Source organism: Pseudophryne corroboree, chromosome 3 (genome assembly GCF_028390025.1).
Source record: "Pseudophryne corroboree isolate aPseCor3 chromosome 3, aPseCor3.hap2, whole genome shotgun sequence".
NCBI lineage: Eukaryota > Metazoa > Chordata > Amphibia > Anura > Myobatrachidae > Pseudophryne > Pseudophryne corroboree.
In genome coordinates, this window is record NC_086446.1 from 188,117,953 (window position 1) to 188,128,877 (window position 10,925).

Genomic DNA, 10,925 nt, shown 5'->3' on the forward strand with positions numbered 1-10,925 from the left:
GGGCATATTAGTTAGACATTAAAAATATAGACACCATAATGTTGACAGACACATAATGCAGATATGGACATTATGAAGACAATACATAGGTTGGCTGAATTCTTGACAGTCAAAATGTTAACAACCGTAATAAAAATATCGACAGCCATAAGCTCGACAACCAAAATGCAGACAGGGTCAAAATTTCGACAGTCATAATAATATCACACAGATGCTGATAAAAGCCAGCTGCAGATCAGACACTGATAAAAGCCTTCTTGGGTTCCAAGGTGGTAGTTTATTGTCTACACTTTTGCTTCCGTTTGAAACCAGTCTAAACCCTGGCCTCTACTTTAACTCTACCTGATCTCTTACATTATGCTTTTGACCTTGGCCTTCTTTCTTTTCTATCCACTTGCATTTCAGCCTGTTCATTGGATATCCCTTCCCTGTTACTACAATCTAACAGGTATCATCTGGTCATCTGGTGTTAACCTCCTGTAAATCAGAAATTGGTCACTATTGTGCACTCAAGTTTGTGGTTTACCTTGCACACAAGTGCAACACTGTATATACTGTATCAGCTTGCTGTTTATCTTGAATCATTCTTTATACCAGTGACTCCATACTTGTACAAACAAACCAGTTTACTCTTAACAAGTATTGAAATAAATGGGAGCAGGGTGTGCGGTCTGCACACACTTCACCCATTATACTGTAGATATGCCACTGCATTGCCGTCTGTGCTGATGGCAGGAGTATTAAAAAAGCATCTAACATTTAATTCTTAATATCAAAGTCACTCAATTTTCCAGAGGTCTAGGCAGCAGGCCTCCCTATCCATTCACTTCTAATTTTCTTCCCATTCTCCAATCACATTTATGGGTCACTTCAATTAGCCATGAGTTGACCGAATATTGCTTAATGCAGCTAAAGAGCCCACACCGTGACCTTTGCGATTCAGTAAGAGACCTGAGAATTGGGTCTCAATGAGATTACATAAATTTAGTTTGTAGCCCCAAGTACTGTATGTGAAAAGCACTGTACAGTAGGTAAAAAAAAATTAGGGACAAATTTTCGGAACTCAGTGCGCCCCTCCCAAAGAATAATTATGCACTTGAAGGCATTTAAATTAGTATAATTTGGCCAATAATTACATCATTTTGCAGGTGATTTTCTGTAAAAAGCTCAAAAATGGGTGATATTATATAGGAATGTATTTTGGGGTGTTGTATAGATGGAAAATGGAAATTAATCTGTAGTCACATTTTTTCCCAATATGATTGAATCTTGCTCAAAAAAACTATTAAAAAAATAACTTTACAGACAAGTTTCTGTACCCAGGGCCGTCTTAACAGCAGTGTGGGCCCCTGGGCACAGCAATGCACTGGGGCCCCTACCCATCCTCTATGGGAGGGGGTGCTGTCAGCGGCAGCTTTGATGTCCCGCGGGCGGTATGGAATGTTCTATCTTCCGCTCAGCATGTAGGACCTGGAGCAGTAATTTCTGCTAATTACTCCTTTACTGCACAGATGGGGTGGGAGGGAGAACACTAAACTGTAGAAGGTGGCATTGGGCTGAATGAAGGGGCCCCGGTACATGACTTCCAGGGTGGTATGGGGTGTTTAATACGTAAGGGAGGGGTCGACAGTGGAGTGGGCTTAATATTTATCATTTTCTAGTCAGACAGCAGCTTGCTTGACTGCAGATATCTCAAGTTCCTGGAAAAAAAATTCTTAGCTTTGAATAGGATAAAAAAATTAGAGTGTCTCACTTGTCAGGAGGTACTGGGGACTTGGAGATCAGGGTTCAGGAGCCAGAGCAATCCACCAACAAATATATAAAACTGCATATTAGGCGTGTGGAGCTTGAGCAGGGACCAGCTGCTTGAAGGCTGATATCTCTGGCTCTTGGCACAGTAGAGACAGGCTGCTAGTGTCCACTGAAAGTGGAGAATCTCAGCTTTTGAAATGTACCCTCAGCAAAACTCTAAGTCATACAGAGCCTGAGATATCTGGCTGGGAAGAGCAATTACCAGGCTTGGATGGGGACCACTGCTTTGAAGTCAGATATCTCTGGTTCCCTAGGGCCGATTTTCAAAAATCTGGTACCCCTGGAAAGAGGAGACCATCAGCTATCAGCCTAGGGCCCTTATACTCCTGGGGCCCTTGGGCAAGAGCCCATTGAGCCCATACGAAAAGACGGCCCTGTCTGTACCCAAACTTATCCAGAGGCTTTAATTCATTGAAAAACACTTGCTTACTATAATTTTTCCAGTGTTAATAAAAAAAAAAAAAGCTAAAGCTTTACTAATAGCCTTCTCTAAAATAATAATAATACTGTTACCCTGTGTTATATCGGCCACCTTTCTGGGGCTCAGGGTGTTTTCCCCATGTTTTCATGCAGCTCCCCCAGGTCCCACACTGTAGAATGGGTTCACTACGATCTGCCGGCGGCCGGCCTCCCGGCGACCAGCATACCGGCGCCGGGAGGCCGGCCGCCGGCTTACCGACAGTGTGGCAAGCGCAAATGAGCCCCTTGCGGTCTCGCTGTGCTCGCCACGCTACGGGCACGGTGGCTCGCTACACGCGCCACACTAATTTATTCTCCCTCCAGGGGGGTCGTGGACCCCCACAAGGGAGAATAAGTGTCAGTATGCCGGCTGTCGGGCTCCCGGCGCCGGTATGTTGGTCGCCGGGAGCCCGACCGCCGGCATACTGAAGACCACCCCTGTAGAATTACAGCCACATTAAGCATTTTCTATTTGAGCAGGAAGGGAATAGATTGCGATATGCGCTTTATGTCAACCAGCTATGAAATCTATGTGTAAGTCAGTGTAACTGTAGGAATGAGTCAGGTGAGGGTGAACAGCAACAGTCCCAGATGACAGTTTGGGGCAGATGTACTGTATTAATCTGGAGAAGGGTTAAAGAAGTGATAAAGCAGTAATAAGTGCAAGGTGATAACGCACCAGCCAATCATTACTGATATGAAAAATTACAGTTAGGAGCCAATTGGCTGGTGCGTTATCACCTTGCTCTTATCACTGCTTTATCACTTCTTTATCCCTTCTCAAGGCTTAGTACATCTGCCCCTTTGTTTGGGAGGGAGAGGTTGGAGGATCCTGATGGAATTTTAACTGAGCAAGAGGTGGCGGAGACTATGGATTTGGAGGATATAATCATAGATGTAATTAAAGCTAGTAAAGGGATTTTTTTATTTAGAGGTGGCAGCCAGTCGTTCACTTTGCCAAGGATACCCAGAGTTCTAGTTACAACACAGGATCAATACAGATGCGCACCGAATGGCCCATTTTTACTGCAGCAACCATTCTACCACTGTAACAATAAGGCCCAATGCTGTCATGCGATCACTTTGTTCTTCATGCCTAGAGGCACATGTCTGGGAGCACATAATGTCTAAACGCATATGATAGGTGACTGGGAGTTTCCCAATGATATTTCAATTGAACATATCAAAAGTCTTTTAACTCTGGAACATCCTATTGAATAACATACACATGAGCACTTAAAGTTATTAACCCCAGTTTTATGCGTCCAGCAAACCTAGGAGCGGTTTGACCTTACTGTCCACTATATGAAACTGCAGCGGCAAATTTGTAGGGATTGCAGTTTGGCAAGGCCGTAGCTACCATAGTTGCAGGAAGTGCAGCTGCTATGGGGCGCACATACCCTATCAAAGTTACATGTGATATATACATTTTTTTTCGCCATTGGGTGGGACTTAGGGGTCCTTTCAAACTTTTTCCTTGGGGCCTGCAATATATCTAGGTATGTCCCTGGACCTGCTCATTGTAGTGTGGTATAAAATGAACTGGAGGGCATTTTAATGTTATATAATATGAACTGGGGCATTGTAATGAGGCACAATATGAACGGCGAGCACTATATACTGTATCATAATGTGAATTGGGGGTACTGTGCGGCATAATGTGTACTGGCAGCTCTGAAATGTGACATAAGGTGAACTTAAGCACTACTGCGATTCATAAAAGAAACTACAGCACTATCATGGGGCATAACATTAAATAAGGCTCTACTATGGTTCAGAAAATTAACTAGGGTACTATTATAGGGCATCAAATTAACAACTGCGGCAGAGAAGTGTCTCTCTAGAAGCATTGGGGCAGGGGCCCCTTCAAAATGTTGCCATGGGGCAGAGGCGTATCTAGTGTAGGGTGAGTGGGGCACGTGCCCTGGGCGCCTTGGCAGGCCCAGGAGAGGGGGGCGCCGCCGGCGTCCAGGGCATCATGCCCCACTCGCCCCCGTTAACCCTAAATGTGAGGGGAGGAGAGCGCAGCGTCTCTCCCTCACCGCCGCTGCCAGCACTAGCAGCGCTGCTGTGTCCGGTCTCCGGCATTAGCCAATCAGAGCTTGCGGACCGGCTCCTGATTGGCTGCCGGTCCGCGAGCTCTGATTGGCTAGCGAACCGGCGCCAGACAGCCGCCGGAGACCTGGAGCGGTGAGGGGAAGGAGAGGCGCTGCGCTGCGCTCTCCTCCCCTCACATAGCAACAACTTACAAGCGGCCGGAAAGTGATGGGGGGGGGGGCCGGCGGCACAGTGGGGCATGTATCTGGCACCAAATGGGGCATGTAACTGGCACTGAGTGGGGCCTGGCACTGTGGGGCATGTATCTGGCACTGTAAGGCATGTAACTGGCACTGTGGGGCAATGTATCTGGCACTGTGGGGCAATGTAACTGGCACTGTGGGGCAATGTATCTGGCACTGTGGGGCATGTAACTGGCACTGTGGGGCATGTATCTGGCACTGTGGGGCATGTAACTGGCACTGTGGGGCAATGTATCTGGCACTGTGGGGCATGTAACTGGCACTGTGGGGCATGTAACTGGCACTGTGGGGCAATGTATCTGGCACTGTGGGGAAATGTATCTGGCACTGTGGGGCAATGTATCTGGCACTGTGGGGCATGTAACTGGCACTGTGGGGCATGTAACTGGCACTGTGGGGCAATGTATCTGGCACTGTGGGGCAATGTAACTGGCACTGTGGGGCAATGTATCCGGCACTGTGGGGCATGTATCCGGCACTGTGGGGCTTTGTATCCGGCACTGTGGGGCAATGTAACTGGCACTGAGTGGGGCATGTATCTGGCACTGAGTGGGGCATGTATCTGGCACTGAGTGGGGCATGTATCTGGCACTGTGGGGCATTGTATCCGGCACTGTGGGGCAATGTAACTGGCACTGTGGGGCAATGTAACTGGCACTGTGGGGCATGTATCTGGCACTGAGTGGGGCATGTATCTGGCACTGAGTGGGGCATGTATCTGGCACTGTGGGGCATTGTATCCGGCACTGTGGGGCATTGTATCCGGCACTGTGGGGCAATGTATCCGGCACTGTGGGGCAATGTATCTGGCACTGTGGGGCAATGTATCTGGCACTGTGGGGCATGTATCTGGCACTGTGGGGCAATGTATCTGGCACTGTGGGGTAATGTAACTGGCACTGTGGGGCAATGTAACTGGCACTGTGGGGCAATGTATCCGGCACTGTGGGGCATGTATCTGGCACTGTGGGGCATTGTATCCGGCACTGTGGGGCAATGTAACTGGCACTGAGTGGGGCATGTATCTGGCACTGAGTGGGGCATGTATCTGGCACTGAGTGGGGCATGTATCTGGCACTGAGTGGGGCAATGTATCTGGCACTGTGGGGCATGTATCCGGCACTGTTAGGCATTGTATCCAGCACTGTGGGGCAATGTAACTGGCACTGTGGGGCATGTATCTGGCACTGAGTGGGGCATGTATCTGGCACTGAGTGGGGCATGTATCTGCCGCCACCGTCACCACTTCAGTCTGCGAAGGAGCGACTCAGCCTCTGATCACGGTAACCGGTTCCTATGCCTATCCCAGTGGAGTCAATCTGTATCTTCGGTACCCTCATCATATTGTTCTACTTCATCTTTAAAGTCTATGTCTTGAATAATACACTTCATGAGAAGGAACTTTATTCAGCCAGCCTGGAGAGATCGCCTCCCAGTCTGAACTTAGCTCAAAAGTACCAGTACCAGCCGACACCTCGGTGCTAACACAGAACCTCGTCCAACTAGGGCACTTCCATCCCGGAGAGTTCGCCTCCAATCCTGAACCCAGTTAGGAATCACCAGTCCCGGCTTGCACAGTATGTCCCTGACAGGTATCCAGTGCTGATTCCTATTGTTAAACTGTTGTGTCATCACTAGACTTGCAGAAGTCCTAACCATAAAGGAGGACAATGTGAATACCCCCACACTAACTGTCACCCACCACTTATTTTATTAAAAGGACCCAATCCCTACCCTGTGTTTTATTTTGAACATTTATGCCAAGGGGGTGTCACAGCTGGACACGGATTTAAAGGACAGCGTTGTGTATAGACTGGTGTTGAAGTTGCAGCTTCTATAAGTAGTTTCAGAAAAAAGTGGAAGTTTTTCAATTGACTATGATATTACTTATTGGAACGGCTAGTTTGGAAAAAGAATCAAGTAAATCTGATCCTGCACATCTCAGAGGTATACATTTATACTAGAAGTCAGGAGTCAAGACAGGTGTTGGTGCCCCCTCTACTTGCATTCACTGCCAACACCCTAATCCTAGCAGCATTCAGACACACACTCCCCTTACCCCACATTCACTACCAGCACCCTAGCACCACCTAGACACACCAAAATTGATGCTAGGATATCTATCCCCATGGCAAAGATTCAGTTCAGTAAACCCCCTTCCACAGTAGATTGTACTATATATATAGCATCGCAGTGAGCACCAGCGACCACCATATAATGCCGAGAACATTAAGGTTAACACCATATAGTGCTAATTCATGGAATTCACTACATTTGTACCTTATGGTGTCACACACATGTTGTTTGTTTTCTTAAACTAGGGTAGGGTGCAAGGGATTATTATTATTATATATATTTACCAGTAGTTTAAGAGAAGCAATGAAAATATAGCTAACAACATACTGCAGCTAGTTGATGGTGGTCTCTCTGGCCAGTGAGAGTCACTTGATACTCAGGAGTCTATTTACTAAGCCTTGGATGGAGATAAAGTTAACAGATATAAAGTACCAGCCAATCACCTCCTAACTTACATTTCACAGGCTGGGTTTGAAAAATGACAGTTAGGAGCTGGTTGGCTGGTGCTTTATCTTCGTCGACTTTATCTCTGCCCAAGGCTTAGTAAATATATCCCTCAGTCTCATACTGGCACCGGTCTCAGTTAGGGTCCTTATTAAAAGAATCTGCCTGGATAAACACACATCAGTCATGACCTGGTCTCCTGCCACCCTTCATACTGTGCACCAGGGACGTGCGGTGAGCTAAATAGCTCAGAAGGCACTGGCTAGCACCAGAGCCAGATTTACATGCAATATATGAGCCAAAGCGTACATCTGGGCATTATCAGGGACATCCCCATTGCTTCTGAGTATGCCACCCACATTCTCCTACCCACCCGCACTAAGATCTGATCAAAATAATGTTATCCCAATTTTACTTCTGCCACTAGTTACCTGCTATTGTGTGGGGGTTTTTTTTCCCCATTGCTCGCTTCACCCCACCATGTGTTTTTCCTGTAATGTTTACCTCCACTGATTGCACACCTTTCCATTGTGCCCTACATGCAGGGTACATTATACTACTACATAAGCATCAGTTTTCCCATATATGACCTTGGCCCTTGTATGGCTCACCTCCCACAGTGTAACCTTCAAAGTGCACCCAACATGGCTACCCCATATGGTACACTTGTGGATGGGATGAAAAATACATGGACCTTGTGGTTTTGTTGGAACCCTACTCTAAACTGTAGGACTCTGAAATCACCCCCATTTTGTGTCATCTTTTCTAGGGGTGGACTATTCCACCTTGGGTAATCCTACGCTGAGCGCCCAAGATGGCTGCCGCACTTGGTACCTTGTGAGGGTGGAATACACAACCCTTGGAAGTTATTACCCAAAATGCCTACACCAATCCTGCATTATACTTTCTGTGTGCTTAAGGTTTTCTTTTATGTCTGTGTGGCTTATCTATTGCTATATTACTTAAATCTTCTGTATTATGTGTATTGTTTTTGATGTCTGTAAAGCGCCTTGAGTCCTGTTGGAGAAAGAGCGCTATATAAATAAAATTATTATTATTATTATTATTATTTATTATTATACACTGGTGCAGCAGTATAAACCCCTGGAAATTTGGTGAGTTTTGATCAGAGATGAGCGGAAAAGTTAGCCAGGTGAGGCCTGCCATAGACTTTTTACTCCAGAGTTTTGGCTATAAAAATGATTAGAATAATGCAAGGAAGATATTTCAAACATATTCTTTGTATTTTCATATACTTTATACAGTCAAACCTCTGAAACAAACATTAGTATGACAGGAAAGGCTCTGCCTCACCTGCCTCACCCCACCGCACATCACTGCTGTGCACCATGGCAAGTGTGTCAGCAAAGACACTGAACGTGCGACTGCTCTGTAGTGAAGGCAGGAGGCAATCATGTACTCTTCATTATAACTTACCTTGCCACTGCAGCTCCATGCTGGGGGAAACTGGAGAAATGGAGGGAATCAAGTTGCCACCTTCAGGGCTAAACCTCCATTGCCTTCAGTATCTCCTCTCCTGTAGTAGTTCTGCTACTAGTCAGGTAAATAAGGTTCTTGGTCATATTGGCCTGGACTAAATTCTGATTATTCTTGGTTATTCTTATCTGCTGCCTGCCACGACCCTTGCATGTTATTTTTATGATGCACCTGCCATGACCACTAATCTGTTGCTATTTTGATTAAGGGCTTCCTGCAATTTTCTCAAATTTTGTATAGTCATAGTATCCTATACTGTTTATTATTGTTACTAGTGTTTTGAGGCAATTTAGTTTTAGTTCGTTTTTGCCTTCTTGGTTTTCTTTTTATTCTTGGGTTCCATGTGTTCACAATTATATTTGTCATATTTGCTTAGGCATTTTATGGTTATCCTTGTCGTCATCAGTTTTTCCTAAATCTATACTACTACGTGCACAAAAGGAAGACACACTTTTGTAAAAACTCCGGATGACTTGAACCAGCGAAAGTGTAAATCAAGCAGGGCCAGCACATAACTGCATACAGGACATAAGAACCCAGAAGCAAAAACTAAACTAGCTAACGGGCAACTCACTAATCAAAATAGCTCAGGGCATGTAGATGATGAAATGCATTAGTTGTTTGAAAGAAAAAATGACAAGGAATTATTTTTCAAAAACCAACAGTCGTGGGCTGAAGAGCCGTTGGGCTTCAAGCATATAGATACGTGTGCGAACTAATGAGCATGAGACCCTGGGAAGCAAGCAGTATTTTCTCACGTTCATTGACAATCTGTCTAAATATACAATAGTCTATCCCCTTGACAGGAAATAAGAAGAGAATTTGAAATGTTTGTTGCTCAAGCAAGCAACAGATTTGGCAGGATGGCAAAATTACAGGGACCGAATTACAGTCAGGAGTAATTCCAGCTTGTATTGTAGCATGATTTAGGCCTTGCCAAAGACAATGAAATGTGGATAGTAGAGTCATAAAGCTTGCGATCAGAGCTGTCCTTCACGACGCGCTGTGGCTACTGGACTTCTGGGTCTATAATCCGGGATTCAATCTGCACATGCACAAAGCAGCGGCGGCTGTGGGGGATGCTGGGAGGGTTCCGTCACCGAAAGCTCACAGCATCGCGGAAGAAGTCCCATAAGCTTCTACAGTGTAAAGTCAGCAAAAGTTGGCATTACCCTGCACAACAGAGACCCGGCGGAGGGAGGTAAGCACATCCGAAAATGTGGTAAAAAACCCAAAAACAAGGTTTTTACCGCATTTTCTCTGTAGTACATCCCGCCTATGGCAACTCGCGCCCTAGCCATAGATCCAGAAGTGGCTACATGCAGGTGTTTTCCCAGGGGATTTCCCAATCTTATAATAAGACACCGGCGCATATATATAAATCATTATTTTTAAATAGAGATGGGGGAACATTACTACAGTGACCCTGTGATTGGCTGACCCTCACACATATGCGTGCACTTTTTGTGTTGTTATCATCTTTGCCGTGAGAGAAGTGGAGTATCCCCATGAAATACAGAGCAGAGGACTAGCAAATCAAAATAGATATTTATTTGTTTTATCAGTATTTGTTAGCATCAAAAGAAACCAAATAAAATACATAAAATATAATACAAATAAATAAAAAAAATACAATATAACATTTTTGGGGGGACAGAGTAAAAAAAATGAACCACCTACACCAAAATTGGTTGGGAGAAACAAGTGAACAAGTTAAGATTAACAGCTGAAAATGTGTGAATTAATAAAACTTTAAACATTTAGATTTCTGTATCTTATAAACAACTTATTTATACAAAAGAAACTTGTAATCAAGTGGAGTCAATCTACTGTTATAGCTATTAATCTCTTGTTTTGTTGGGGATAAATCATATAATTTTAGTGCATTAAGTAGTCGCACTTTTTACTTAATGTCAAATTGTATCTATATTTCAAGACAATAAAAAGTGCATTACAATATATTTTTTCATATCGAAGCATAATAAATCAGTCAATTTATTATGACATTAAAGATATAAGAAATTATATGCAATTTGCAAATGTGTTCTATTAACTTTTCCATAAACATAAAGACGTTGTGATATTATTACAATAAGAGATTCAGCACATAGCAACAAATAAAGGTACTATAGAGAGGTGTTATAAAGTAGATGGTTCCTGAGCTGCATGCAGCATGTTAATACATGAACTGCAGGCTGGGTGTTGCATCACGTTCCACATTGCTGGATTTGTACTGTTTCTAAGAGCTGCTGGTCCTTTTTATCAGCCTGGAACAGTGCTATGTGTCCATGTCCAACAGAAACTACTTTGCTGGTATAAGGAAAGCTCCTGGACTAT